The sequence below is a fragment of the Rattus norvegicus genome, chromosome 8 (genome assembly GCF_036323735.1).
Source record: "Rattus norvegicus strain BN/NHsdMcwi chromosome 8, GRCr8, whole genome shotgun sequence".
Lineage (NCBI taxonomy): Eukaryota > Metazoa > Chordata > Mammalia > Rodentia > Muridae > Rattus > Rattus norvegicus.
Genome location: NC_086026.1, coordinates 121,598,898 through 121,626,586, shown reverse-complemented (window position 1 = coordinate 121,626,586; position 27,689 = coordinate 121,598,898). Strand labels below are relative to the sequence as shown.

Genomic DNA, 27,689 nt, shown 5'->3' with positions numbered 1-27,689 from the left:
CAGTCTATCACTGTACCGGAAGCTTGCCCTTTTGACTAACCTGGCTGACTAATGGGTCCCCAGGGTCTACCTGTCTCTATCCTGAGGTGCACTGGGATTACAGACATTTGCTACCCCACTGGCTACCAAGTAATTATATGTGGCAGGTATTTGTGAAGGTATATTATATTATGTTGCATTATTTTATATTATACTATATTGTATTATATCATATTATATTATATTTGTAATTACAAACACAGCAACTGCATTTTAGTTCTATAATAGATGTATATTGAAAGATTCATCATCTTTCTGAGGCAGCAAAACAAGCATGGAGAAGCTAGGCGAACAACTGAGGGGAGGGGACATGTCTCAGGGGACTGTTTAACTTAAGCCTGCATTCTTAACTATGCACATGAAGGACCACCTCAGCTGTTTCTAGACATTGGTGGATTGTGGAAGACATGAGGAAATTGACCCCAGTTTCTATTATAAGAACAGACTCTCTGGGAAGGAAGACGGGGGGCACAGGATTTAGGCAAATCTTAGGAGTGAAGACGCAGGGCCGAGGAGGTAACTCAGTTCAAGTGTTTGCCTTTAAAGTGAGTGAATACGAGTTTAATCTCCAGAAGCTACATAGAAAAAGTGAGGAATGTAGTTCCAGTACTTTCATGCTGGGGAAAAGGAGGCAGGCTGGGACCCACTGTCCAGCCAACCTAGGATACTTGCCAAGTTCCAGACCAGAGATCCTGAGATCCTGTTTCAAAGAAAAAATGGTGGCCAACACATAAGCAAAAACACCTCTGGTTGTCCTTTGACTTCTTCGGGCATATGTATAAATGTGCATATGTCCTCTACACATGTGTGTATGTGAACACATGCAGAGATATGAAGACAAAAGGGTAAAATCATAACCCAGTCCCCTGATAACACCTTTTCAACAGAAAACCAGTTGTAGGAAGAGGATGAGGTAGGGGCATCTCTCTCAATCATTGAGCCCAGTAGGAAAAGAATCCTGACTTCGGGTAGGAAAGGTACCCTTCTCTCCATTTGCTCTTTCGACTTAGATTAGTGGTGTGTACTAGAAGGTGGCAGATCAGCACGGGCTGAGGCCCGCCAGGAAGTTGAAAGTCAAGTGTAAGCATTCAGACATCAGGGCTCTTGTTGAGCCATCTTAATCAGTCTCCGGTGTGTTTTCTCTCTTGCCTCATGTGTCCACTGAAAATGGCCAGTAGTCAATAATCCTCAGCTTCTTTCAAAACAACATATCTTAGCGTCCCATAGCAGGAAGTTAAAATACAATACAGTAAAAACCTACTGCATAGATTTACTTAAATATCTGATTGAGGATGGGGCAGAAGCAAGCTGGTCTTCAGGAAGGAAAAGATGAGAGTTCCATGTGTATTTTGTGACTTTTTTTTTGGAAGACACAACAGACCTCTGTCTGCTGTAAGCATTCTTGCTTTTAAGTGCTTTCTTTGAACTATTTCTAAGTTCCACAGAACTTTGGGTTTACTATGTGTTGTGGAACTTCATTATGACGTAGCTGGCCTTCTGAGAAGAAGTAAAAGAAACCATTCCCAGGCTAGCCTGTGGGCTGAGCACGTAAAATTACTTATCTCGAAAGCCCGACATGATGAGTTCGATTCCCAGACTCCATGGTAGAAGGAGAGAGCAGACCCTTACAAATAGTCTTCTGTCTTCTTCCACACATTTGTCATGGTATGTTTCTAATTTTTATTAACACTGGGAACAAATAATGAGTAATAAATTGTAATAACAATAAATTAAATTAAAGAAAAGACAGTTCTTTTAGCTTAGCAACATTTCCACAGGGAAGTGCGCACTGGGGTTTTCTCCTGGCCAGCCTTCTGCTGCTTATGTTTTAGAAGCGAGATGTGCACTCTTTTATGGCTAAATAAACGATAGTATGAAAGTCATCTCTTGGTCTTTATAATAGAGGCCTGGGAATAGGGTCATAACACAGCACACAATCACCATGTGTTTGTTTACTAGAATGCACTTTATGGAGAGCCCCAAAGAAAGTTCTTGATTCATCCCCATTGATAAAGCTGTCTCGTTTTATCTTCTACAGGAGGTTGCGGGAGCACAGCCTGCCCTATGGTTTATGACTAATTTGCAGCCATTTGAGTTCAAATACTGCTGAGGTTAGTGGATTTTTTATCTTTATATTTTTTTCCTCTAACCTTTTTTCCTTTTTAGATCCCTTACATTGAAAGTGATCAAGAGGGTGTAAATAATTAGAGGCTGTTCTGTTTATTTAAGCCAAATCTTTTATTAGTGTGGAAGAGTGCTTGCCTGGAGTCTCACACATATTCTACGTTCACAGCTAAGCCTTTCAGAGAGTTTTAATTGGAGCCTGAATAACTAAATACTGAATGGAAAGGTGAGAGACTCTGTAAAATAAAACTAGAGGATATCAGCCAATGGGAAGGGCTAATGATGAAAAGTCCATCTGGGAGCAGTTGAGGGACCAAAATACAGCACCTCCTGGCTTAGCACCTTTAGGCTAAAGCTAAAGATTTCGGAGGCTCACTTTCCTTTAGCAGAAAGGAACTGACAATGTCTTATGGCTACTACTACTTTGTTGAAACACTGTGGTCAGAGCAACTCCAGGGAAGAAAGGGCTTATTTGTCTTCTACATCCACATCACTGTTCATCATCAAAAGAAGTCAGTACAGAAACTCAAACCCGGCAGGAACCTGGAGGCAGGAGCTGGTGCAGAGACCATGGAGGGGTGCTGCTTAGTGACTTGCTCATGATGGCTTGTTCAGCCTGCTTTCTTATAGAATGTGGGACTACCACAAGCCTAGGGATGGCACCACCCACAATGGGCTAGGTCTTCCCCTATTAAGCATTAATTAAGAAAATGCCCTACAGAGCTGTCAACAGCCCAATCTTACAGAAGCATTTTTCTCAGTGGAGCTTCCCTCCTCCTCTGATGACTCCAGATTGTATCAACTTGACATAAAACTAGCCAGCACAGGCATCAATCTGAAAACAAGACTCTTAGATTCTGGACACAGTAGTACATACTTGTAGTCTCAGAGCTTGCGATGTTGAGGAAGATGGATTGCTGTGAGTTTGACAGGCTCCCCTTTGAGCAGCTGCTGTCCCCCAACACTTGCCTCTAAGTTGTTTTTGATGTAGTTACAAAAGCATTTCCACTCCCCAGGTCTTACCTTCCTCCCCTGGCTGCCTGCCTATCTGCAGGTACCTCCACAAGAACTTTGCTGACACATCTGAGGGAGGGGTTGCAGCAGAGAACCTTTGCAGTACATGATCAGAGGGTTCTCTCCTTCAGTAGAAAGCAAGCAAGCAAGTGCTATGGGGAAGTGGGGAAAAGGGCAGCTCTGGAGCAAACATCAATCCCCTCCCAATGTTGCATGAAACAAGGTCCAAAATGGCCACCAAGAACCATGCTCTGTCAATCATTTGGTTCAGGAGATTGACCACTGTAGGAATGACCTTTTAGGTGTTGCCTATGCTGTTTCAGGTTGATTGTAAGAAGTAGAAAAGCTCTTACTGATTGGATAATCCTGCATAGATTTTTACTGTGAAGACTATGTTTTCACTCCAAAGCAGTATCCTCATCTCTACTTGACTCCATGGGAAGAGAAAAACAAAACAAATAATTAACAGTACAAAGCAGAAGATCTTCAATTATCTTAGTTTCTTCTTCAGTCCTCCCTTTGCTCAAAACATAATCAGTTCTTCCATTTCATCTATTCACTGTGCCATCATGGTATATCTATTGGCACAGAAGCTATTCAGAGGGACCTATGGTCAGTTTTAGCTGCACTGCAGCAAAAGGCTTGGGAAAGGGATGGGCAGGGTATAGGTGGTGAGGATCCACAGAGAGAGCTGTCATCTACATCAACCCTCCTCAGATACCAAACTCTGACACTTCAAGTTAAAATTGCAGCTTTCTGCACTCCCTGTGATGTGTAAGGTTGTACAAAGCAAGACTAGAATGTGAGGCTGGCTCTGAAGGCTCCTCCCGCTCTCTTAATACACCAAAGAAACATTGCAGTTCTGCATCAGCAAGGTGTCTACACCATTTTGTTGTAGGCATGACCTCAAAAGAAGGGTATCTCTAAGACAGATGCTTCTAGGCCTCCCCTCTTCTTTAAGTCAAACATCTCCTACCTTTGTAACTATCTCAAAGATTTAGAACATTAGAAAAAGTTCCTAAAAGAAGTAGATGTGACATAAGCACTTAGCAAACTCTAGACCTAGTTCTGAGCAGTAATTTACTACCCTACATTTATCTTTAGTAAAGCACATATGGGTTATAATTTATCATTTCTTGTTTCCCAGTGAAGAAAGGAAGGCATCCTTGTTAGAAATTTCCTTTGAAAATTGAAACATTCCTTCAAGGAAGGAGGAGGAATACTCCTAGAACCCAGGCAGTAAAAAAAATTCTTCACGTCTCAGAAGCTGAAATGTACCAAGGTCATGAGGTCCTTCCCCAGGTTGTAGAGGCCACAGATGACCACTGAAGAGGAGACTCTGACTTTTCTCAGCTGCAGAGAAAAGGCTCTATAGTCAGTTGAGTTCCTTGTAAGTCACACAGGGAGTAAGAAGGCTGTAGCTTTCGTGAGTGGTCTTTTTATGAGGCAGCCATCTTTGAATCACCTCAGTTCCTGTAAGTGATCCCTCAACCCACACTCCTATAAGTAACACAGTAAACTCACTGATTTGCTATGTTGGATTTTGGTATCTTCACTACTTTGTTTCAGCCTGGTTCACATCTTTCAATGGAATGTCTCCCACACCAGGCACGGAGACATTAATGTGCTTTCTGAAGGTCGGGCACCCAAAGGTAAAATTTTGAACCCAAAGCAGGGCTTCTGACACTTCACAGACATACGCCACCTAGAGAACTTATTATAAAGCAGTGTGGTTTAACCTGTCTCCTTCTCTGCCTCCAACAACCCCCATGGTCCTGCTTGTATGGCTGAGCCAAAGGACACACATGGGTGAGAAGGGTATGAATCTTTTATGATACTGCCTTCACAGACAGCTTCTTGTGGGGAGGTAGCCCTTATCAAATGATTTATTTGCCCATTATAAACATATGAGTTATGTTCCCAATTCATCCATCCTTATAGTGGAGTGATACTGTGAATGCTTTTTTATGCAGGGGGTGGGGCGATGTCATGTTTTGCCACATTCTCAATTTTAGAATGAATACACCCCTATTAGCAGTTAAACCTGTTTAAAAATGGGATGAGTTCTTGGCTCTCTGGATGGTTTTGGATCTGATTCCTTGAGTCAGACTTGAATCCTACCAGAAATATATGTTCCACCCTCAATTGCTAAGCAACACATCTCAGTTGGATTTTCATCTATTTTTGCTCTCATTTTTCCGTTCACGTGTCAGAAGATCCAAACTGCAAAGAAACACCCTGGAGCACCCTGTTTATTCCTCTAGCATCTGAGCACAGCGGGGAGTCTCCTTTCTTCTGCTGGAGGTTGGTGTGTGGTATGATCTCCCTCCTCTGTTTCATCATAAACTGTGAATCGTGGAACAAGCTCGAGCAGGAGACAGTCATTCAGAATAGCTGGGTGATACCTAAGACATGACACTCCAACAGGTCATTGAAAAGCAGTTAGCCATGTCTCAGTTACCACATTAGATAGTAGATTCAACGGTGAGCAAAAGCATCCTCCTGGATGGTATGTGATGATGACACCATAGCTTTGAAGAGCACTTACCTGATAGTGTGCTATGGCATCATAGCTTTAAACTTTTGTCTCCACAGATGATGTCTATATTGGCCATTACAGAGAGAGGCATAGACAGGGAAGAATGCATTCCTAGCCTCAACACTGGCACCTGCCCTGTCAGCATTAGTCTGTTAAAGAAGCCCCATTCTTCACCAAAGCCAAGGCTCTAAAACTGAACTCAGAGTTTCAGGTAACCAACTACTTGGGGTTTGCAGAAGGAAAGCAGATGCCCCCATCGAGACCTCCAGTGGTGCAAAAAAGGGGCAGCAAACCTCATAGTTCTCAAAAATGTTTGCCTTAGAAAACCAATGATCTTCCCACCTCATTTCCCTATAGTTAGCTACAAAACGCAGCTTGAGGCCTGTAATCTGTGTTCTGTTGAACTCTCATTGTGTTTCTTGTGCCTTGATCATAGTGTGTCAGGATTAGGAGATATCACATCGTGGGGCCATGTTCTGCCCCATAGCTGGGAATGGCCACTGGGGAGGTGAAATGTGGGGAGCTTGACTGTGCTTATCTCAAGCAACTGGGTGCTGGGCTTCAGAGAAGCACGGACGCACCAATAGGGCATGGAAAAAACACGTTCTGACATGGGGAGGCCAAAGTTGGAGTTTCTTGACTTCTAGGCCTCCAGTTTCCATTGGAGAACCACACCAAGAAGTCAGGAACAAAATATAGGGAGGGGGTCCATGGGCCTGCAATGAGGCCAGGACTGTTGGGGATCCATGGACTGAGGAAGGTGTCTAGCCTATGGCCGGGCCTGGGAGGTCTGGTTTAGCTTATTGGCTAAGGTAGCAGCCATTGTTTGGGGGCAAAATGGGCCTTCTAAGGGAGATTTAGTCAGTGGCTCTTTAGGCAAAGGCTTTTTTTAAGTTATATAGTTTTTCTTTTTATCCCCCTTCTTGGTTTCCCCTCTGTAACCCCACTATGTCATTCTTTCCCCCTGCTTCTATGGTAAACCCCCTATCCCATTCCTCCCCCCACTTCTATGAGGGAGATCCCCCACCTACCCACCCACTCTTCTCCTCACTGCCCTAGAATTGCCCTACTTAGAAGGGGGAACAAAATAATCACAGGAGGTAAAGGGAAGGAGAGACTGGAGAGGGAAAAAGGAGGAGGAAGGGAAAAAGGGGGGCAGGATTAGGTGTGGAAGGAGACAGAGAGAGATGTAGAGAGGGTCAAGAAATTGAACAGGATTGTTGGGGGGAGGGCAGTAATGGGAGGAGGATGGGGAGGGGAACACCCATATAGAAGGGGAGGGAGAGGGGTTAGGGGGATGTTTGCCTGGAAACCGGGAAAGGTAATAACAATTGAAATGTAAATAAGAAATGCCCAATTTAATAAAGATGGAGAAAAAAAAAGAAATTGAACAGAGGTGTGTAGCAGTAAGGCATGGGGAACTGGGGGTAGCCACCAGAAAGTCCCAGATGCCAAGAAAGCAAGAGGCTCCCAGAACCCAACATTAGCTGAAATACCAATTAAAGGGGAGAGAGAATCTATAGAGACCATATCCGGAGGTTAGGCATGGCCCCTGGTTGAGAGATAGGACTACCCACTCATCTCAAAAATTTTAACCCAGAATTGCTCCTGTCTAAAGGAAATGCAGGGACAAAGAGTGGAACCGATACTGGAGGAAAGGCCATAGGCGAAGGCTTTCTCCATGCTCCCCATGGCGGTTCTCAATTAAAGGGACAGTCTTTGGATCCAAAGTGTTAATTGGTTGTTCATTGTGAGAAATAGATGTGTACTAACTCCTCAAGGTGGACCAGAGATTAATACCTTTTGTGGGAAGGAATGTCTGAGAAGTGAAGCTTATTGATAAACCCTAAGGGTCTCTAGATGCCTCATTAGCACAGAGCACTCTGTTTTGGGGATACGAAACAAAACTGGGGTACGTGACATGTGTTCCAGGTTAAGACTCTCTCAGAGAGCAGGGGGCACCTACCATCTTTGGTATGTGTTTCCATGGTCTCAGACCCACTCTACCTTGCTAAGTTTCCTGGCATGGTCTGCTGTCTCACACCACATTCCTGGCAGTAAAGCCTGATCTCTCCATCTGCAATTGTCTAAATTCTCATATTTTAATTCTTCCTATGTCATCCTTACTTGTCAGTATAGCCTGAACCTTGGAACTTATATATTTAAACATCAAAATAAGCAGATTTACAAAATAATCATTTGTATGTGTAGAGATATTGGCATTGTGTATGATAGTAACTACAGATAGTAGATTTGGTCTCTGAAACTTTGGACAAGGTCCTAAATGCTGATGTATCCTGCGAAATAACCAGCCTACAACATTGCAATCTGGCGACTCTCTGAGTGGCCAATAAGCAACTAGACTCCCAGGTAGCAATGGAAAAGTCAAATCTGTATTTCTCACATACATGTGAAGTTGTGTGGTTGATATAGTAGCATTTCATTTGGTTCCTAATTTAAGTATCTTCCCCCACATTCTTTCCAGCATGAGCCATAGAGACACTGATTAAGCAGCAATTAAACATCCTAACACTGTCATTATCTTTCCTTAAGTAGCCACTTCAGCCTCAAGGAAAGCTTTAACTAAAACAGAATTTAATTTTCCAAGGGTGTAGGTACACTTTCAACTCTCCTGATTCTGTATTTGTCAAAAGGAATAAAGAGTCTCATGTTGGTCCTAAGAGACTCTTCAGATTGAATGCGTAGTCCATGGGAATGGAGCTTCTGTCTTTGTACCATAATATTTTCAATTTGTTTCTCTATCCAACAGCACAGCAGGATGTGCAGGGTACATCCTACATGCTGGATACATCCTACCTGCTGTGGTATACGCTGACATCCACGTGGGGTATAACTGGCAAGGGATTCTTATCCCCTGGCTTGTAAACTACATCTGACCCTGAAGAGCTGTCCTTTGTCAGGTATCTTAGCATTAGTAATGAATAAAGTCACAAATATTTACATATAATACATATATATGTATATATGTAATTTAAAGTCCCAACCAAAATGATGCACAGTGAATTATTGCTTACCTTTGATTTTTTTCATGGCTATGGTCTGGCTTAGCATAAAAAGCTATTTCAGAAAACAATTTTTATTTGAGAAGATGGTTGAAGAATTTCCAGTACCAGCATATCAAACCTGTGGCAGTCTGTGATTCACTCCACCTACTCTAGTATTGTTTTAATTTTTCAGACATGGTCTTCACTGCCAAATACATCTCAGGATAAGATAGGGAGAGCAATGGGATGCTATTCTAGATCAGTAAGAGCTAGTCAGTATGGTGCTAAATGTGATCTAAAAATGGAATGGCATGGGTAGATATGGATAACAGTTTCTGGGAAGACAGTATATCTTCCAGCATTCCTGTTTTCTGCTGCTGGCTAAGCCCTTACTCAGGGACAGCCTTTCATCTTTATGCTAAGACAAGGGTAGAGCAGGGCGTCTTGCTAAGCTGGAGCATATGAAAGCTCTCTGGTTCGTTCAGCACTTGCCAAATCAAGACAGCCACATGTTTGTTAGACTCATGATTAATTTTTGTTATAATTCATGTTTAGTAACATCACAGTGGTATGACATTGTGAACACAAGGGATTTTTTTTGACAATTCCAAGGTATTTTAGCCTGATTAGTGTTATTATTTTGTGCTTATACAATCATTAGTCTAGACTTTAATTAAGAACTGGCTTTGTAGAACAAAATAAAGTTTACCAAAATAAAGGGCTGAATGAATCAGTAAAGTGATTGTTTAAAAACAATCCCTGAATCTAATTAAGAAAGAGTATTTTGTGTAGAGTCGTTGGCTGTTGCTTTATTTGGTCCCCATTTTCAAATTTCAAAAAGAAAAACACATTTAACATGGATTGAATGCACCATAATATATTCCCTATGCAAGTTGGGATGATGGATGGGCTCCTGCAAGAAATAGCCAGTGACCACAATGGGCTTCAGATAATAGACAGAGTCCTTGGTGTTTTGTAACCAACAGAAGTGAGGGTGTTTAATGAGCCCCTCTTACAAATGAGTAATTTCCACATCTGTCAGGATTCTTTTGTTTTCTTTCCTTTATGCTATTCTATTTGATTTGGTTTCTTAGTTTTATAATTAGAAGTCTTTGACAATGAGTCGAGGGGAAACAATAAAAAAAAAATCCTGAAAGGCAACAACCATTATAAAGAAGGAAAAAAGGCCTTTCAGAAAAGTTAGGAAATTATCGCTTATTATAGGAGGCAAGAAAAAGTATTTTGATCGAGTGATGACAGACCCATCTCAGTAGAATGGGAGTTGGTTATTTCTCGTTAAACTAACGCAGCTTCCCAGAATTTTAAACATAGCTTTTTATGTCCCTGAATCCATAAATGATTGTTTATCTGGGCTACAGTGTAAGCAATAGGGTAATGGGAGTGGATTCTGACAGGAACCTCTTAGGAGATAGCTGTGGCCTGGGAAAGAATGACTCAAAGTCTTGCTTTGAAGTTTTGTGGCCTCGTGGCCAAAGGCCATGGGTGTTTTGTGCCCCCGACCAACAGTGGGCATAGGAGACTACCTCCCTGTGGAATGTGATGACGATGATGACAGACTGCTGCCTCTTAGATGTGAATTTACCCATTTACACCTGGCCTTGATAAAAGATCAGAATTTCAGGCTACCTTTCCTTGTCTCAGCATCTGTCACAGGTGCCAGAGGAAGACTGAAAGCCATCTTGGAAGGATGCAGAGTCACCAGCTTTGGTGTGGCTCCCACGGTTCCTTGCGAAGACTTCCAAGGTTTTATCTCTTGGCCATCAGAGCTCTGCTTCCCTTGATCTATGCAGATGGAAGACCCCTCAACCCTCAACCCATTGCCTTCTCCCAATCCATACCCCACCAGTGCAACCCAGTGGTTCTACTGTTCTAAATGGCCATGTCTTGGGCCTCTGCTCCAACTTCCTACAACATCACAGCTGAATTCTTCCATCAGTCATTGTCACGGCCATTGTCTTGTCTTCTCTGAATCCCACAGACTTGTTGAGCTTGACTCAACTTCTCTTTGCCATTCTCAACTCTTTCCTATTCAGAAGATTAAAACTTTGATTTCATTTGGACCTTGTATGGACGCAGAGTAAATATGTAGGTGCCGTACCCTGCTTCCTAATCCTACAGTTCTAATTCTCTTTAAAGAAACCTTTAGAAAGTATAATTGCCATTGATTTTTTTGCTCCATGTCTTATTCATTTATTCATTTAATGATATATGTTTGATGAGTTTTCCTTCTAGTGTTCAATACTATCATACTATCTTCAGGTCAAGTGTTACTCTATAGTCAAAAATTATAGAATTACAGGTGTGGTTTATATTCTGTGCAGAGGAATATGTGGAATGAGTTCTTAGAAAGGGTTGAAACTTCAGCTCTGCCTTTATGTGTGAGATTAACTTAGATTCCTCTTGATCTTAGCAAGTTAATTAAACTCTCTGAGAGCCCAGATTCCTCATGCTGATGATTATAAACCAGGATAATGATGTTTATATCACAGATTTATTGTGAAAAACTTAAAAGATTGCACATGTGACTGGTTGAATACATAATATAGTATATGATATATACCACATAAATATAAATAACAAACTATGTCATGATACATTATTATATATAACAGAACATCTATGCATGAAGAAATATATATGTATATATAATATCTGTATATGAATTACAGGTTACATATTATTCAAAACCTGGGGAAATTCTGAAAGTGCATATATTAATTTAGTTTATATTAAGACTTTTTTCAAATGACTGTGAATATAACATGATAAAAGTTACCTTGAAAATATGAATCTATTGTTTATCAATTTAAGAAACCAAAAGGATCCAGGAAGAGGTAGACAATACTTTTCCTCACAGAATGAGTGTTTGCTGAGAGGGAAAGAGACGATAGCCTAAAAAGGCGGAAGAAATGATTCTCCAAAGGTTACAAAACAGTCTTCAAAGCCTGAGAATGTGGTAAATCACATAACAAAGGGTGTTTTTGTTGTTGTTGTTTACGTATTCAATAAAGCTAGGACTTCCAGAAAGAAGACTTTCCTGAAGTGCCTTGAAGTTTTAATTGCATCATTTTCTACAAGCCATGTGTCCTCGATGATGGCACCATAGCAATTCAAGAAAAGCAGAAGGCAGAGATATTAGAAACAAGAAAGATGTAATGAGCTTTTGTAAGCTGCGGGTGCCCCAGGACAACAGGGTTACAAACAACCGGGTGGGAGAACTTCCAGCAGCCTGAGTAAGCCTGGTTGTGATTCTCCTTCAAAGCCTCCTGCTAGGAATGCAGCCCTGTAAACATCTGGTTCTGTCTTTGAGACAACCCAGAGTCATTCATATTTCTAACCTACAGAAAGTTTAATTAATTGCCCATGTTCTTTCAGGCTGAAAATTTCTGATGGTTTACGATGCAGAAGTAGAAATGTTTTGCCTCTGGGCTAAGGATATAACTTAGTGGTGAAGCACTGTGTGCTACGTGCAAGCTCCTGGGTTTGAGCCCCAGTACCACAAAAAGAAAGAAAGGGGAAAAAGGCAGACAGGTAGACAGACAGACAAGAAAAGAGGAGGAAAGAAGAAAAAAGTAATGGTTTATTGCAAGAGAAAGCAAAAGTGGTCACATGTACCTCAGGGCCTAGATTCATTAGAGGCAATATCTTGGCTAGGTAGAGAAATCAAATCAAAGGCCAAGTCACATCGACAAGAGAAGGGATTTGCTGTTCTTTCTCTGACAACAGAGAACCAGTAAGGAATTTAAAGGAGAAGAACAGAGAGAGGTACATTAGTGAAAGAAATGCAGCTTGTGAGTGTGGTAGCCGTGCAGTCCAGGACAGTGGTGTGGAGTCACCACATGGACAAGCAGAGACAGGAAGCCAGGAAGTGATGAGTGATGGGAGACACGTGGGAGGCACAGAAGGTCTCTATCTGTCTGAAAAGTCAACGACTTTGTGGAACTGGACAGTAAATTCATAGAAAGACTCTTCCACCACACAGCACAGTCCTCATGGAAACACAGGGAGATGCTTATCCACTCCCTACCCTGTTTATCTTATCTGAGAAATGCCTGCTATAGAACTTCCCACTCTTACTAAGTGGGGCGATATATTCAGTTTTAAGATTCTTGGGTAACTAGCTGAATTGATATCTGAAACCTTATACCAATGTGTGTGTACCAAGGAACATTGTATTAAGACAGAACACATTGTCATTGCTTCAACCAATCCTACCACTGATTAAATTCAAAGCACGGAAGGAGCTAAGTCTTTGACCTCAGTGACTCTAGTCTGTATTTCCTGCTTTTAGGTGAATTTACATTTATCGTTTGTGCTTTTAAAACAATTATTTTCCAGGTAGAGGAATTGTCTCATAATCTTCATGATAATGTTCTTAATAAAATGTTCGTTGTGAGGGAAAATATTGTAAACTCGATGTCATATAGAATCTCTTAGGGGACAACCTTCTAGGTGTACCCCTGAGGGATTATCTCTGTAAGGTTAGTGAAGGTGGAAAGGCTCATCTCACATGTGGTGGTATCATCCCCTGGGCTTGGGTACTAGACTACATACAAAGGAGACAATGTGTTGAACATGAGTGACCATCACTTTGCTCCTATGAACTGTGGATACAATGTGGCTGTCTGCTTCGAGTTCTTGCTGTTTTACTTCTATACCATGATAGACAGTTCCTTGGAACTGTGAGCCAAATAACTCATCCTTCCTCAAGTTGCTCTTGTTGGGGGGCAGGTCAAATAAATAATAACTGGCTTTTCAGATAAATGTAACCGAATGACATTAAGCCATTATTTCACTCCCTCATTTATTACCCACAGGTTAATTTATATCCTGTCTCTTGGCATTAATCAAAAATGTCTTCTAGCAGCTTTAAAAATGAGCAATGTTTTCAAATTCAAATGGTGTAATTTTTACCATTTGACATTAAGGTAGACTATAGCTAGGGGGAGCAGGGCCTCGCTCAGGCCCCTGGGATTGGTGAATGTTCTGTTTTCCATGGAGGAAACTATCTACAGTGTAACTGGAGATAAATATTCAAAATATTCCCAACCCATTGTCAAACTATTTCATGCAATAAAATAATTTTCAAGATGCTACACATGAATTTCCCTTTTCAAATATGAGCACACAAAAGGGGTGACATTGTTTTTTTTTTCTTACTAAGATAAAGAGATAATTCTGCTCTGAGTGGCACATTAGTCCCCTGGTTATTGGTACTTTAAAAAATGCCGGGAGGGTGCTCAGAGTTTTATAGATGCAAACCTTTTTAATATGCTCTAAGAAAAACTTCCCAGGGTTATAAACTTTCCCAGCATAATAAATTCAATTTTAGCCCCATTTGCTTGTCTATTTTTATTGTTTTTATTTATTCATAACCTGACATTCAAAAAATAATTCAAGATGTTTAATAAACATGCATGTCTTTGAGCAGAATAAAAACATGAGGGATGTTGACCAAAAACTTTTAAATAACAGAGGAAAGTGTCAGGAGTGAGGGAGGGAGAGCTGATGGCTAAGAGGGCCCATCAAAGTCACCTCTTGTTTCCAAGGTGTCACACATTTGAGTCTAAAATTTGCTTAGGGAAAATACTTCTCTTCTTTCTTTGTTCCTTGTATGTGTGTGTTTTGTATGTGTGTGTGTGTGTGTGTGTGTGTGTGTGTGTGTTGTGTGTATGTGTGTGTGTTATGTGTGTGTTTTGTATGTGTGTGTGTTGTGTGTATGCATGTGTGTTGTGTGTGTGTTTTGTATGTGTGTTTGTTTTATGTGTGTGTGGTGTGTGTATGTGTGTGTGGTATGTGTATGTGTGTGTTGTGTGTGTGTTTTGTATGAGTGTGTGTGGTATATATGTGTGTGTGTTGTGTGTATGTGTGTGTGTTTATGTTCATCTATGTAGATGTACTTATGAGTAGAGGTAAGCTACACATTTGGTCTCCACGAGCCTGTGGAGACCAAAGGATACCTTTGACTCTGTTTCTTAGGTCTTGCTCACATTGATTTAGTTTTTATTTTATTTTGAGACAGGCTGTTTCACTTTTCTATGAATGGATAAATATCTTGGTTGGTTGTCCAGAGAGCTCCAAGGAGTTGCCTGTCTCTCTACTTCCTTACCTTTTTAGGGCAGAGGTTACAAGTGTGAACTGCCATGCACAGAATTTTTTTTTTTAATTTTAAACATGGGTTCACGAGATCAAACCCAAGTCCTTGTGTTTGCAAAGTAAGCACTTTGCTGACTGAGCAGCTGTCTAGTCCTGTTACCTGTTTTAAGATCATATGTACATTTTCTTCTGTGAGTCACTATGAGAATAACTGTGTTATAGCATGACCACCAGTGTACAATACCTGCATGTTCAACACAGGAAGTTGTACAGCTCCAGATTCTCTGACTTTCTTGAGTACAAATAGCTGGCATGATGTAAAGACACAATGTGAGCACTCATTTATTTAAAGGTGTGTGACGTTCCTTCAACCTTCAAGTCTATTCCTTCAAGTCTATCACAAAGATGGGAGACGTGGAATGTTTCTATCCTCCATGATTTCTGACGATGTCCTGTTGCTTGGATGGCTTTGTTAAAGTTTGGTGGGTAGATTTTTTTTTTACTTTCTTCCTTCACTTTATTCCTGTAATGCAAAGCTTTGTTCACACAAAGGAAGAGGTAGCATCTCTCCCAGGCCAACAGACTCAAGGTATTTGTGATGTCCAAGTCCATCAGCTTTGTGATTTTATAGTTTACTTGAGTGCTATTTTGACAATAGCTGATCCTGCCTAGAACTGCAAAATTTCCTGATGCAACTTTCATGAAAATTACTCATGCTTTAGACTTTATCATCACCATTTCTTCTGTCCTGTGTGTTCTTCAGCTCAGCCTCTTCCATAGATCCCAGCCGTTATTGCAAGTTTGGAGCGCATCTGGTATCGTTTTCTTCATGGATGTCCCCTCTTTGCCGTCCATCATTGATAGGTGGCTTTCTGCTTGGTGGCTCTGCTGAGGACACTTCCCACTGTGTTCTCCTGTTGGATTTACCACCTCATTTCTAGCCTTCCAGTCTGGGTCCTTTTCAGAGTCTCCAATTCCTTGCTGAATTGTCCTCACGTGCTTGAATCTTCTGCTTCAAAAATCGTTAACAGTATCATCCACTTCCTGACTCTTGTCTGGGTTCTGAATCTACCTCCATGCTTCATCCGTCCATTTGTCTAAGTCTTCTCATGGTTCACCCTTTTAAAGGCAGGGGTCTGAAGTATTCCTTTATTACCTCAATCTTAACGTTAGTTTCTGGTACAGAGATGTGGCGATCTCGCTGAGACTCTGGCTCTTTCCCCATCTTCCTCTGTGTTTCATTGTCGTGGTTTATGCACCACTTTGGATAGAAGTGCCTTTGGGGTTTAATTGTTTTCCCCTCTTCTGTACGTTGTGTGTTTTTGTTACTGTTATACAAGTTTTTCCTGGCGAATCATCTTTATTTGAAGGTCGGCTCTCCACTTCTCTTTGGAGTGGGTGTTCATTATAGCAAAATATATGATGATTGAGAACTGGCAGCAAGTGTATCATGTGTTTATTGACAAGGTTCTGGGCACTGACTGAGGAACAGAGTTTAAGATTATTTAAAGCTAATGGTCTTCCTGGGGAGAAAGTAAAGTCAGGAGAAAGTGAGAGAGGGAGGAAGGATTAAATAACGAAAGAGAGGGAGAAATACCAAGGTTATATGTATGAGAAATAATGACGATAATAAAAACATTATACAATAGGTGCAGAGACATGGAGGACAAATTATAAAAACCCATTCTGGAGAGGCGTAAAGCAAAGCAACTGAGCAACCAAAGTACAAAAGTGCAAATAAAAAATAGAAAAATGAATGAGAGAAAATGTTATGACTTCAGTTTCTCTTCCTAGCTGGTTTGAGTATGGCCGCTGTCCTGACCTGCCTTTTGTAGCATTCTTTCTGGAGCTGTTTCAGTTGTTAGTAATTCAAGCACATCTGTATGTCTGTCCCATGGAGGGGAGTTATCTTGGAGGCCTTCAGCTTTTGCTGGAAATACCCTGACAGCCACGGGCAATTCCTCTCTTGTATTTTGTAGACCCTTCTTTCTACTCCAGGGTTTCTGTGCCTGTGGAGCTTAAGGGATGTGAAAGTCCCCATAGGCTGCCATTCTTGTTCTTGGTGGAACGGGTAGGGATCTGAATCTGGAGGGTGGGCTCTGTGACTTCCAGGTCCTGTCTCTGCAGGCGCTTCGCAGAGAGACATGGGTAGTCACAGACAAGGAGATGGCCTACTAAGGGGGGCATGGAGGAGCCTTGAGGGGTGCTATTGTTTGTCTATGACCTGATAACAAAGGGTAGAAAAGAGCAAGGTAAGGTCTACAGTGATTTCTGGTGAATCGTCTTTATTTGCAGGTCTGCGCTCTACCTCTTTTTGGAAGGTGTTTATTATATCAGACACCCTCTTTCAGACATCTGCAATATGGGGTTTCTCTAGGAATGCTTGCTTGTTTGAATGGAGTCCAGGCAGACTGAGAGCTGCTGGCCTTTGTAATATGCTAATCTCTCCTGACTCACTGTGCAGTCTGTAACTTGGGTATAGTCTACTGTTGGGCTGTTTACTCCGGGATGCCTGAGGACAGACCCATGGCTTTTCTGTAGATCAGTTGATCTGAGTTGAAGAGACTGGGTTTACAGAGACCTCTCGGAACTCAGAGTCCTTTGTGCAAGGTATGGAATATTAGAAGACGACTGAGTTAAGCAACGGTCCCCTTTCCTGAGCTGTCTCTCTGTTATAGTCTACCTTCTTCTTACCAACACCATACCATGATGCTCATTTAGTTCTACAGTGGCTTAGTAGATGGCTTACTGTAAATTCCCCACCTTTGTGTTTTGCTAGTGGTTCAATTTTCTTTTCTTTTTCAATCTTTTTATTCTTTGACAATTTTTTTTAAAGTTTAATTTTATCGTTCTTTTACTTATTCACTTTACATCCCTCTCACTGCCTCCTCCTTGTTACCTCCTCCCACAATCTTTTCCCCACCTACTTTCCGCTTCTGTCTGAGCAGTTGGGGGGCCCCTGGGTATGCCCCTCACTCTGACACTTCTTATCTCTGCAAGGTTAGGTGCTTCCTCTCCCACTGAGCCCAGACATTCTTTGACAATTTTACAAATGTACGTAGAGAATTTTTGGTAATTTCCCCACTCCATCCCTCTTCCCTCTGCCCTGGAGACCCTTCTTCCTTGCAAGTCACCTTTCTAGTTAGATGCCTTTTTATATGTGCTTTACCCACTGAGTTTCATTACAGTAACTTGCATGAGCATGAGTTGGGGGCCCGCTTATTTAAACTCTGTGAACTTAGCACAGAGGTAATTGCAGCTGCAGGGATCCTATGAGCTGTTCTAATGCATTTCTTAATTATTTATAAAAGTCTTTCTCTTATTACTTGAAACTAAGATATAGTTATATCAGTACCTCTCACTTTTCTCATATTTTTAAAAATAAAAATTTTCCTTCCTTGTAACTGAAGGAAATGGCAACCCCTGTGCAAGCACCTATGAGCTTCCCACAGTCCTTCATGATGGGCGGAGCCTAAGGAGCCTTTCCTACTCATGAAGAACCAGAGCTGATTGGTTGGGAAGGTAATTATAGTTGCAGGGAGCTTGTGGACTGATTAAAATTTTTCTTTCATTATTTTTGATTAATTCTTCTATTTTTAAGATTGTTATTATATCATTTCCCTTTCCCCTTTCTCATATTTTTTAAAATAAAATTTCCTCTTCTGTGGTACATTTAGAAACACCCTCTTTATATCCAAACAATAACTTAATAGTATTCAGACTGATACTTTCTCGAATCTTTAAATGGAATTAGGAAGGCCTACCTATGGAGAATTAGAGTTATCCATTGAAGATGAACCATGGAAGTTATTTTCAGAAAGTAGTATACAAGCCATCTAGTTATGGTAGGTCATGTGCTTGGAACCCAAGCATTGGGGCAGCTAAGGCAGGAGGGTTATGAATTTCAGTTTAGCTTAGGCTACATAGAGAGACCCTATCTCAAAAAGAAAGAAAGAAAGAAAGAAAGAAAGAAAGGAAGGGAGAGAGAGAGAGAGAGAGAGAGAGAGAGAGAGAGAGAGAGGAAGAAGCAGGAAGAGAACCAAAACAAGACAAAATTGAATATGCATTTTAGATTGCAACTAATGGAAATATAGTCTATTTTGTGTTTGTGACCCAAGAATTTGTGGCAGGATTTGTCACAATATCATAGTGATAGCAAGAGGGTTGGGGACATCACCATGAGTTTTGCAAGAAGGTAGACAGTATAGTTGTCATGTCTCCCACTATGGAGCCCAAAGACACTGGCAGTTGGAGGATGGACAGTGGTATAGATGGGTCTTGGAAACTCCCAGACCTTCATTTGTATTGTCCCCGAGACATCATACAAATGCCATAGCAAGCACACAACTCCCAAGAGGTGATGACCCTGCCATCTCCCTAGCCTTTGTGGAGATGTCTTTAACAAATTGTCAACTTACTTAGCTTTCAAGCTTTAGATGATGAAAAAATATCAAGCACCAGGTGCCACATGCTAACCGTCCTGCATGTCCTCAATGAAGAGAGCTGCGTTCCCTCTCATTTCAGACCTGGAGTCCTTAGATGAAGGTCACTGATGAAGTTCACTGCAGCCTTCCCATCAAAATGAGGGCTCATTTTAAGCTCATTTACATCCACATTATACAAATTACGGCATTGTCATAGTAGGTATTTGACACCGCTCTCTCCTCTAAAATGAATAATAGAATATGTGTGTTAGTATAGATGTAGGAATCAATGGACAAGTTTTATGTAACCCTACTCTATCCTTGGAAACAAAGGCCTTTTAACACTTTTGTTGGTGTTCCTACCAAAGTGTTTTGAAATCATTTTGAAGTTGGCCAACAATTGGGAGTTAACCTTTAAATGCTCGAGTAAATCATAAGTAAAATGGTTTGAGTTTATCTCAGTTGATTTACAATGTTAGCTTTCAAAAGCAAAGCAGGTATTCTTCAAAGTATCATGAACGACTGAATCAAGGAGAATTTTCTGAAAATATAAAGACTACAAGGTGCAAAACATATGAAATCATCTTAATTTTGATTTCACATTTGATTTATGATATGTGTTTTTGTGTTCTGTGTGTGTGGGTGTGTGTATGTATGTATGCGTGTATGTGTGTGTAGATATGTATGTGTCTGTACCATGTTCATTTGAGTGTATGTGTATGGAAGTGTGTGTACATGTGTGTAACTTACAGAGTCAACTTCAAGTGTCATTCCTCAGGAGCTGTCTACTCTGATTTTTGAGACAGGGATTGCCACTGGCATGGAACTCCCTATGTAGGCTAACTTGACTGGCTTGGCTCTACTCCTGTCTGTCTCCTTAGTGCTGGTATTACAAGCACATGACACCATTCAGTTTTTCATGTAGGTTACAGGAATTGAATTTAGGTCCTTTTGCTTCTATGCCAAGTGTATTACTCTTTAGCTCCAACACTCCCCCCCATCCCAGCCCTTTATCATCAATTTTATTTGCCTTGTTGTTGTTGTTGTTGATGAGTGGCTGGATGTTAAAATTCCTGGTAAGCCTTTCTGGTCTATATTTTTGTCTATAACCCAGAATGCCTTCATTCTCTATTTAAAAAAATAAATTTTATTGTTATGTAAGGAGTGCAGCATTCTACAGGATCAATGGAAGGCAGATTAGCATCCTGTCCTTTGGTCCTTTGGTTACAACCCCCCCATATTATCTCCCTATGTTTCAGAAAAACCCCCCAGGTGGCCAGCCCCAATAGCCCTTCTTTTCCACCAGCTTCATTGAAGACTTAAAGCTTTTCTGAAATAGCCTCTGTTATTTCTTATGCTTCCAAGAGGACACTAGCTAGATGTATTCTCAGCCTGCTCTTGATCCAATTCCCACTTTATTCTCAAAAGAAACCCTCATGTCAAATTAAAATGCAATTATTTTCTTATCTTGATAATACCCTGTAATTTCTCTAATGTGGTTTCAGAGGCATGATAAAAGCAAATGGGTCTCTCATCTCTGACAGCAGCTGTAAAGCAGAGGGACCGGAGTTGTATATGTCAAAGATTTGACACGGATGCACATTAGGGCATCTTCAACTCCACCAGGAAGCATCATCCTTCCTCAATGAGGTTCTGGGGACCAGCCATTTCAATTAAGCTATTTCTATTACCAAGCCCACTCGATCCAGCATGGGCCTGGCTGCTCCAAGTAGCAGCATCACAGGCAGGTTAAATGGCAAAGAGAAGTCATCTTGTCTCGTCACCATGCTTGTGAAGACATCTGCCAACACTCTGCATATGGATTCCTTTGAGACTCAACCAACTGAGGAATAAACAGCATGCTCACTTTCTCCATGGCTGGACATTGTTCTTGAACTACATACTCCAGTCTGCAGGTCAAACCACTCTGAATGATACACACCGCATGACTTTCCCATTTCCTTGGCCTTATACTAACTCCAAACTCTGAGAACAATAGAGGATTCCTATTCGTCTTTATCCTTAAGAAGTGGTTTGCAATGATCTGTTACATAGTGAGTATATTGGAATTAATAAATACATGTTAATAAATGCACACATTGACATGTCTAGGCATTTATACATAAAGCCAGCTATATGGAAAACAATGCACTTGTATACAAAACATTTTCATTCTGTTTTCTATGAGGCAGGCCTCAAGTAGGTCAAGCTAGCCTAGACCTCACTATGTGGCTGAGAATGATCCTGGTCTATGATCCCCCTGCCTCTACACTCCCCTGCTGCATGCTAAGTTTACAGGAATGGCCTGCCACTTACATCTTGCTTTATGGTGCATGTGATGTGTATATAAAATGTACATGAAAGTGAACAGTCTTGCTTCTAGGTGTATTTCGTACATGTTTTCAGCAATGTTTCTACCCAGTACCCATTTAAGTTACCTGGGCTTGCTTTTCCTGAAAGCCATACTGATTTACTGCACTGCAAGCTCTAGAGCTGAATTATGTCATCATACAGTTCTATACAAGCTTCACAGATATTTGAATATATACGTATGTGTGTAAGGTATTAACAACTATGTGGAGTGATTAGAGGAAGGGAAACGGAGAGGTTCATACTACTTTATTACAGGGAGAAATTGGATGTTGATGTCCTGTAAAACACTGATGGGACCTGGTTGCTTTGAACATTTTATCTTGTTTTCTGGGAGTTCTTTTCAAGGTCATGAATTTTTTTTCAGTGGGAAAAAAAAAACCATGGTGTGCTTAGAGAACTCAGGACCTTTAAACACACTGTGAGTATGTGTGAACAGCATGCACGGTGGTTTTAATGTGGTTTAGTCTACAGTTTTTCAGTTTCTGTTTCATTTCACAGTCAGGCAGAGGGTCCTAATAATAAGGGTAAAAATGGTATTTGGTTCCTGATCTCCAAACATTAAAACTTCCTAATATTGAAGTAAGAGTTGGGGACAAAGGAGAGGAACAGAATGCCTGTGAAGGAGCCCTGCTTCTCTGGGAACTGAATAGAAAGTACCATGCCCTTCATGTGTGCCATTTGACCATCCTGATTTCTCAGACAGGCTCTCACAATATTGGTCTGGCTGGCCTATAACTTGTTATGTAAGATGGCCTTAAATTCAAAGTCACTTGTCTTGGCCTCTCATCTGCATGCTGGGATTGAAGGCTTACGACACTACACTAGTCCTTGAGAGTATGGGTTTTTAAATGAACTATTCAGAACTATATGTGTTCTGGTTAGGTAGCCACATGTAAGATAATGTTTGAATGTGACAGAAGTATACCTCAGAAAGACTGAGATCCCACAGAAGGGGGACAGAAGACTGACAATAACACCTCTCTCCATGTCTAGAGCAGGTAGACTCTTAGTGTTCAATCCAACCATCCACCTGTAAGAGAGAGTGCACCTCCTGCCTACAGAGAAGATAGCCAGAAATCCTGCAAAAATCTTCCAAAAAATCTTTGATAAAAATGACTTGGAAATGAAGTTCTGTTTGCCCTTTAACAAAAAATATACCTGGCTAGAGAGCTGGGAAGCAATTTGTATTACAAAGATATTGTCATGTACCAACAGCTATAGAAATCACAACAGCTTGTAGTAAAAGAAACAGATCCTTGGAAACAAGGCAGCCCTTCAACAACACCCGAGTTATATACTCTTTCCTTGTGGGTCTCAGGGCAACAAGTACACATAAGGAGGAACTTTGAAGACAACCCTTACATGTATTGGACAGCATGAACATCTTTGTGGTTTTAGTTCTTAGATATTGGATTCTCTCTCCAATTAGCCAATGATAATTATCCCTTCATTTCCTTCTGACCTCTGCCCTTGCTGTTCATCTGTATTATGCCCAGAGGTTAAAAACCACACTCAACTCCTGCCACTGCTGGATTCTGTCTCATTTCATTGAGATGACAGATTAATCACATCAGGGACAAACCCTAACATCATCCTGTCAACAGAGGCCAGAGACAGCGATTTCTAAGGATACCAGAGTTCCTTTTCTTCACATACCTTTGACATTTTGTAATGAGACTGCCCCGAAAGGCCTTATGGAATGTGCTCCAAATGTCAATATCAGAAGATTAAATTGCTTCAAAATCCTGTTATCCTAGACATGTGTGTCATGGAAATTTTGCTTTAGGGTAGGAGATGAGTATGCCCATGTTATATACAACCAGAAAGAAGTGAACCGATAAAGCCACATTGAATTGCTGAGTCATTACCAACTAATTTGAGAGTGTTTGTATAAATGACATTTGTGTAAGTTTACCCCGATCAGATCATCTGATTTGATACAGCATCCTTCTAACATATTCTCATATATACACAATCCACATTTCTGAAAATGGTAACAAGCATGAATCTTTTATTTTTTTTCTCTGTATCCCAACTATCTCTTTAGTGCACTTTGTGCTTCTGCTCCCTAGGGCTTCTAAGAATCTGTTTCTAATGAGTCCCCCCAAGACAGTGATGGTCACTAAAGTTCACCAGGAGAGGAGTCAATACCTCATTTCAAAGTAGTCGTTCCTATGAGGTTACCAGGAGGTCTTCAAACAAGAGAAGACTCTCCAGGATAGGGTGCTGGGACCTGGAAGACATTTCAGAGTTCTAAATCTCAATTGGCAAAGTAATGGCAAAGTGGGGGCAGGGGGCTTGTGAACCTAAAGTATGTCTTTCAACCTTAAGCGCATGTACAAACAGTGGTCTGATTTTAGCTGCTTCCACACTTTCTAGGATGCCATTACTTTAATTATTCTCCCCAAAGCTCTGTAGCCTTTATATTTTGTCTTGAACTCATTCTTTATAAATTCTTAGAAGGCCTTTGGTGAACCAGATACAGACTCCAGGTCACTTCTGTTGTATTTTATACCAGTTGAAAAATGACGAAGGAATGCATGGTATTCTGTGCTCGCCTATGTGCATTAATGTGCACTGTGAATAGTTGTGCAATTGGGTGTTGAAAATTGTTCCAAGATCCTTTGCCTCCTAGTCACTGGACCATAGTTTAATTTGGCCTCCATCACTACAGTATCTGATCCCTCTTTGAATATGTGCCTCTTGATATCAAATGACATTTTAATCTAGATGATGACTGATACGGGAACAGCTTGATGTGCTTCAGTAAGAAGGGACTTAAAGGGAGGGATCCATTACAGACATACAGGGTGTCCTAAATGATGAAGCTAAAATGAAAGTTCTGAGATTTAAAAAAGCACAATGTCCGTACAAGACAAGAGCAAAAGAAGAGAGGAGGTTATCAAACGACAAGACCTAAACGGGAAGGAACTCCCCTTTGCTGTTCACGGAGCCTGTCTATGCTTGCTGTGGTTGTCCAGTGTCTGTTGAGGTTCTGCCTTAGCTCAGCCATGACTTCCCTCATTATAAGGTAGCCACTCTATTGTTTGAACTTTCCAAGTAAAGACTGAATAGCACTCATGTTATTCCCTTTATTTTATTACTTCTTTCAAGGATTTCCTTCAACTTCCCAATGTCTAGAGTCATCTGTGCTACTTGCCAGACTCTTGGGGAACAGGATGGTTATGTATTAATGATCTATACAGTTGGTTTTTTTTTTAATGTTTCTTTTTAAAGATGTATTTGTGTGTATGTGCACAGAAATACACATGTACACACACACACACCCACACCCACACACACACACACACACACACACACACACACACACACACACACACATGAGCACATGGGAGAGGGTATTGGATCCCCTAGAGCTGTGGTGAGCTACCTGACGTGGGTGCTAGGAATCTGAACAGTGCTCTGAGAGGACAGCCAGCCTCTGAACCACTGAGCCATCCCTCCAGCACCTTACCAATTTCTTTCCTGATGGAGTGTATGGGCTACTCAGGTGGGCAGAACTGTTTCCATAGGAATTTTCAGCTGTCATCTCAAATGTATGGGCACTGTGTTTCTTCGGTGAGCACCCTGTTGATTACTTCCTCCAACGACACTGTGAACCGAGAGAGATTTATGATGCCTCATACACTCCAGTGTTAGACCACCAAAGATTTTCTTTTCAGACTTTCCAAATCTGGACTTGAATAATACATCCCCATTTTGACTTTCAACCTTACAGGGAAGGAGTCAAAGTAAGTAATTCTGCTGGGCACCCTCTTGACAAAACCTCACCCATCTGTTTTGGCTTTATTTTTCCTCAGCACTTGACACATTGCATGGAAGGTTGCTCCTTCCCTTGATCTAGCTCCTTCTTTCCTCTATCACAGTCTGTCAGAAGTCCCTGGAGACCTGGACAATGATTAATAACCACGATAACAGAGGACTGCTACTAACTACCTTGTGCAAGACTTCCCATCATGCATTGCCACATTTATTCTCTCAGCAGGTACATGCAGCGTTATGATGGTCTCAGATGGGAGGCTGAGGTGGAGAGAACAAAAACACATTTTCCTTGTCCCACGCTTCACCTCTAATAAGTATCATTGCTCCAGTTAATATCACTCACCTCCTCCCACCATGAGAACCGCTTTGGCAAACAGTCATATGGAAGGCTACCCTGCCTGCTTTGAAAGAAGAAATATAGAGACTCATTAGGGAAGAATTTTGCTAAGAGAATAGACAATGATAGATGTCCATGTGTGAGACAGTGAACTAGTCTTGCAAGAAAATACATACAGATCACACTTAAATACTCTTATTAAAATGACTCGGCTATTACAAGCATAGAGGATTCAGATTTATGTGAAACATTTTTGGCTAGCTGGTGCGACAGATATTACTTGAAAACAATAAACAATATTTCTAACAGACATCTCATTCATTCAAATCATTGACACATTTCTATGTGGATGGATCTTGTGTTTAAAGGGGATATAAATACATACATATTCACAATGTTAACCTCTCCTGGGGGTAAATATCAAGTATTACCAAGGTCCCTTGCTGTCTTAGATACTCAGGATGACATGTAACACTTTTCTTACTGTAAACATGGGGAAACTTGTGTCTCTCTGTCAATTAACCATTCTAAATTCCATTTTTCATCTGGGGGGAAAATTAGGATATATCATGTCTTCTGGGGGAAAGTTCTTACTGCTCGATGACTAAATAACCTTTAATAGTCTGGCATTTCCATCTAGCTAGTTATGATGCCTTATGATCTAATTAGCATTTGGTATTTGGTGTCTCCAGTGACTAACAAGACCGTCCAAATTAAAGCACTTCAGATTCTAATGTCTTGTTAGAGAATTCTATTAAAATGGAAGGGAAACACTGGCTGCCTCCATTTCTCATGCTTTACCTTTGGGTTTATTGGTGAATGTTTAATCCTTCAATGAAAACTTAATGACCTCAGAATGTCACCTGCTGCAGTGTCTCAGCTCCCCACTGAGCTCCATGGGTCTTAAGAATCTGAAATTTTCAACTGCATTTGTTGAGAAAAAAAAGTTTAGAACCTGAATATAAAAATCTAACCGCCAGTCTTTTTGATATATTCTAAGAATGGTTGGTTACCAATAAAGCAATATAAGAATCTCTTAATTCCTGGGATCTTTTAAACTGTAATTATTTGGGTCTGAAATGATGGATCAGTAGTTAAGACTCTTATCGCTCACTCAGAAGATCCAGGTTGGCACATGGTGTGTATAATTGACCATAAGTACAGTCCCATGGGATCTGATGCTTTCTTCTGTTTCCACAGGCACCAAGTATGCAGGTGGTGCAATACATATATGCAAGCAAAACATATGTGTACATACATGAAATATGTATACATAAATTTTAAAAACCCCGTATTGGAAATTAAGTTTACATATTTTCCATGAAGTTTCTGAATAAGTTTTACATATACAGAGACACATACAAATACACAGGTACAGGCATGCACAGTCACAGATACACATACATGCTTCTTATGAAATATTGAATAAAGTGTTACAGTGCTTAAGTTTTAGAATTCTGTCTTCAGAATTTTTGTTAAGTAAAAATTATAGAAATGGTTCAAAACCTGGCTATTATGGAGCCTCCACTGAAAGGAAAGAAAAGTTGGAACATTTTAATGTTCTAGGACACACTCAATCACCCTATACTCTATGTGTATGTGTATGTGTATGTGTATGTGTATGTGTATGGGTATGTGTATGGGTATGGGTATGGGTATGTGTATGTGTATGGGTATGTATATCAGACACACAGTCTGCACAATGACAATAATCATTAAGTACACTGTAAAACTTATTTCGATGGAATTCAGTTTAGCAATAATTTTGTGCTAGTTTAATCTTCTTTCTCTAACCCTTAGTCATCCCCTGCTACAAGGAGTACCTACTTTATTTGCTATGTACACGTTCAAAAAGCACAAGTATCTGATCTGTATGGTCAGCAGAATAAATGCATTTGGAACAAAGGACAAGAAAGACACGAAGTTCTTGCTGC

At 40.8% G+C, this 27,689-nt stretch overlaps 1 long non-coding RNA gene across 3 annotated transcripts; it reads left to right on the top strand.

Annotated features, from left to right (window-relative positions):
• Positions 1 to 1,538: 1,538 nt before the first annotated feature.
• LOC102553777 (uncharacterized) lies at positions 1,539 to 10,802 on the top strand. 3 transcript variants are annotated; one of them, XR_594148.4, is made up of 6 exons: positions 1,556 to 1,704; positions 2,078 to 2,150; positions 5,391 to 5,481; positions 5,773 to 5,927; positions 8,487 to 8,637; positions 10,384 to 10,802. It is a non-coding gene; the product is annotated as an uncharacterized LOC102553777 (long non-coding RNA). The 3 variants fall into 3 exon arrangements; XR_010054280.1 differs by lacking the exon at positions 5,391 to 5,481 and having other exon boundaries at positions 1,539 to 1,704; XR_005488492.2 differs by lacking the exon at positions 5,773 to 5,927 and having other exon boundaries at positions 1,539 to 1,704.
• The last annotated feature ends 16,887 nt before the right edge of the window (positions 10,803 to 27,689 follow it).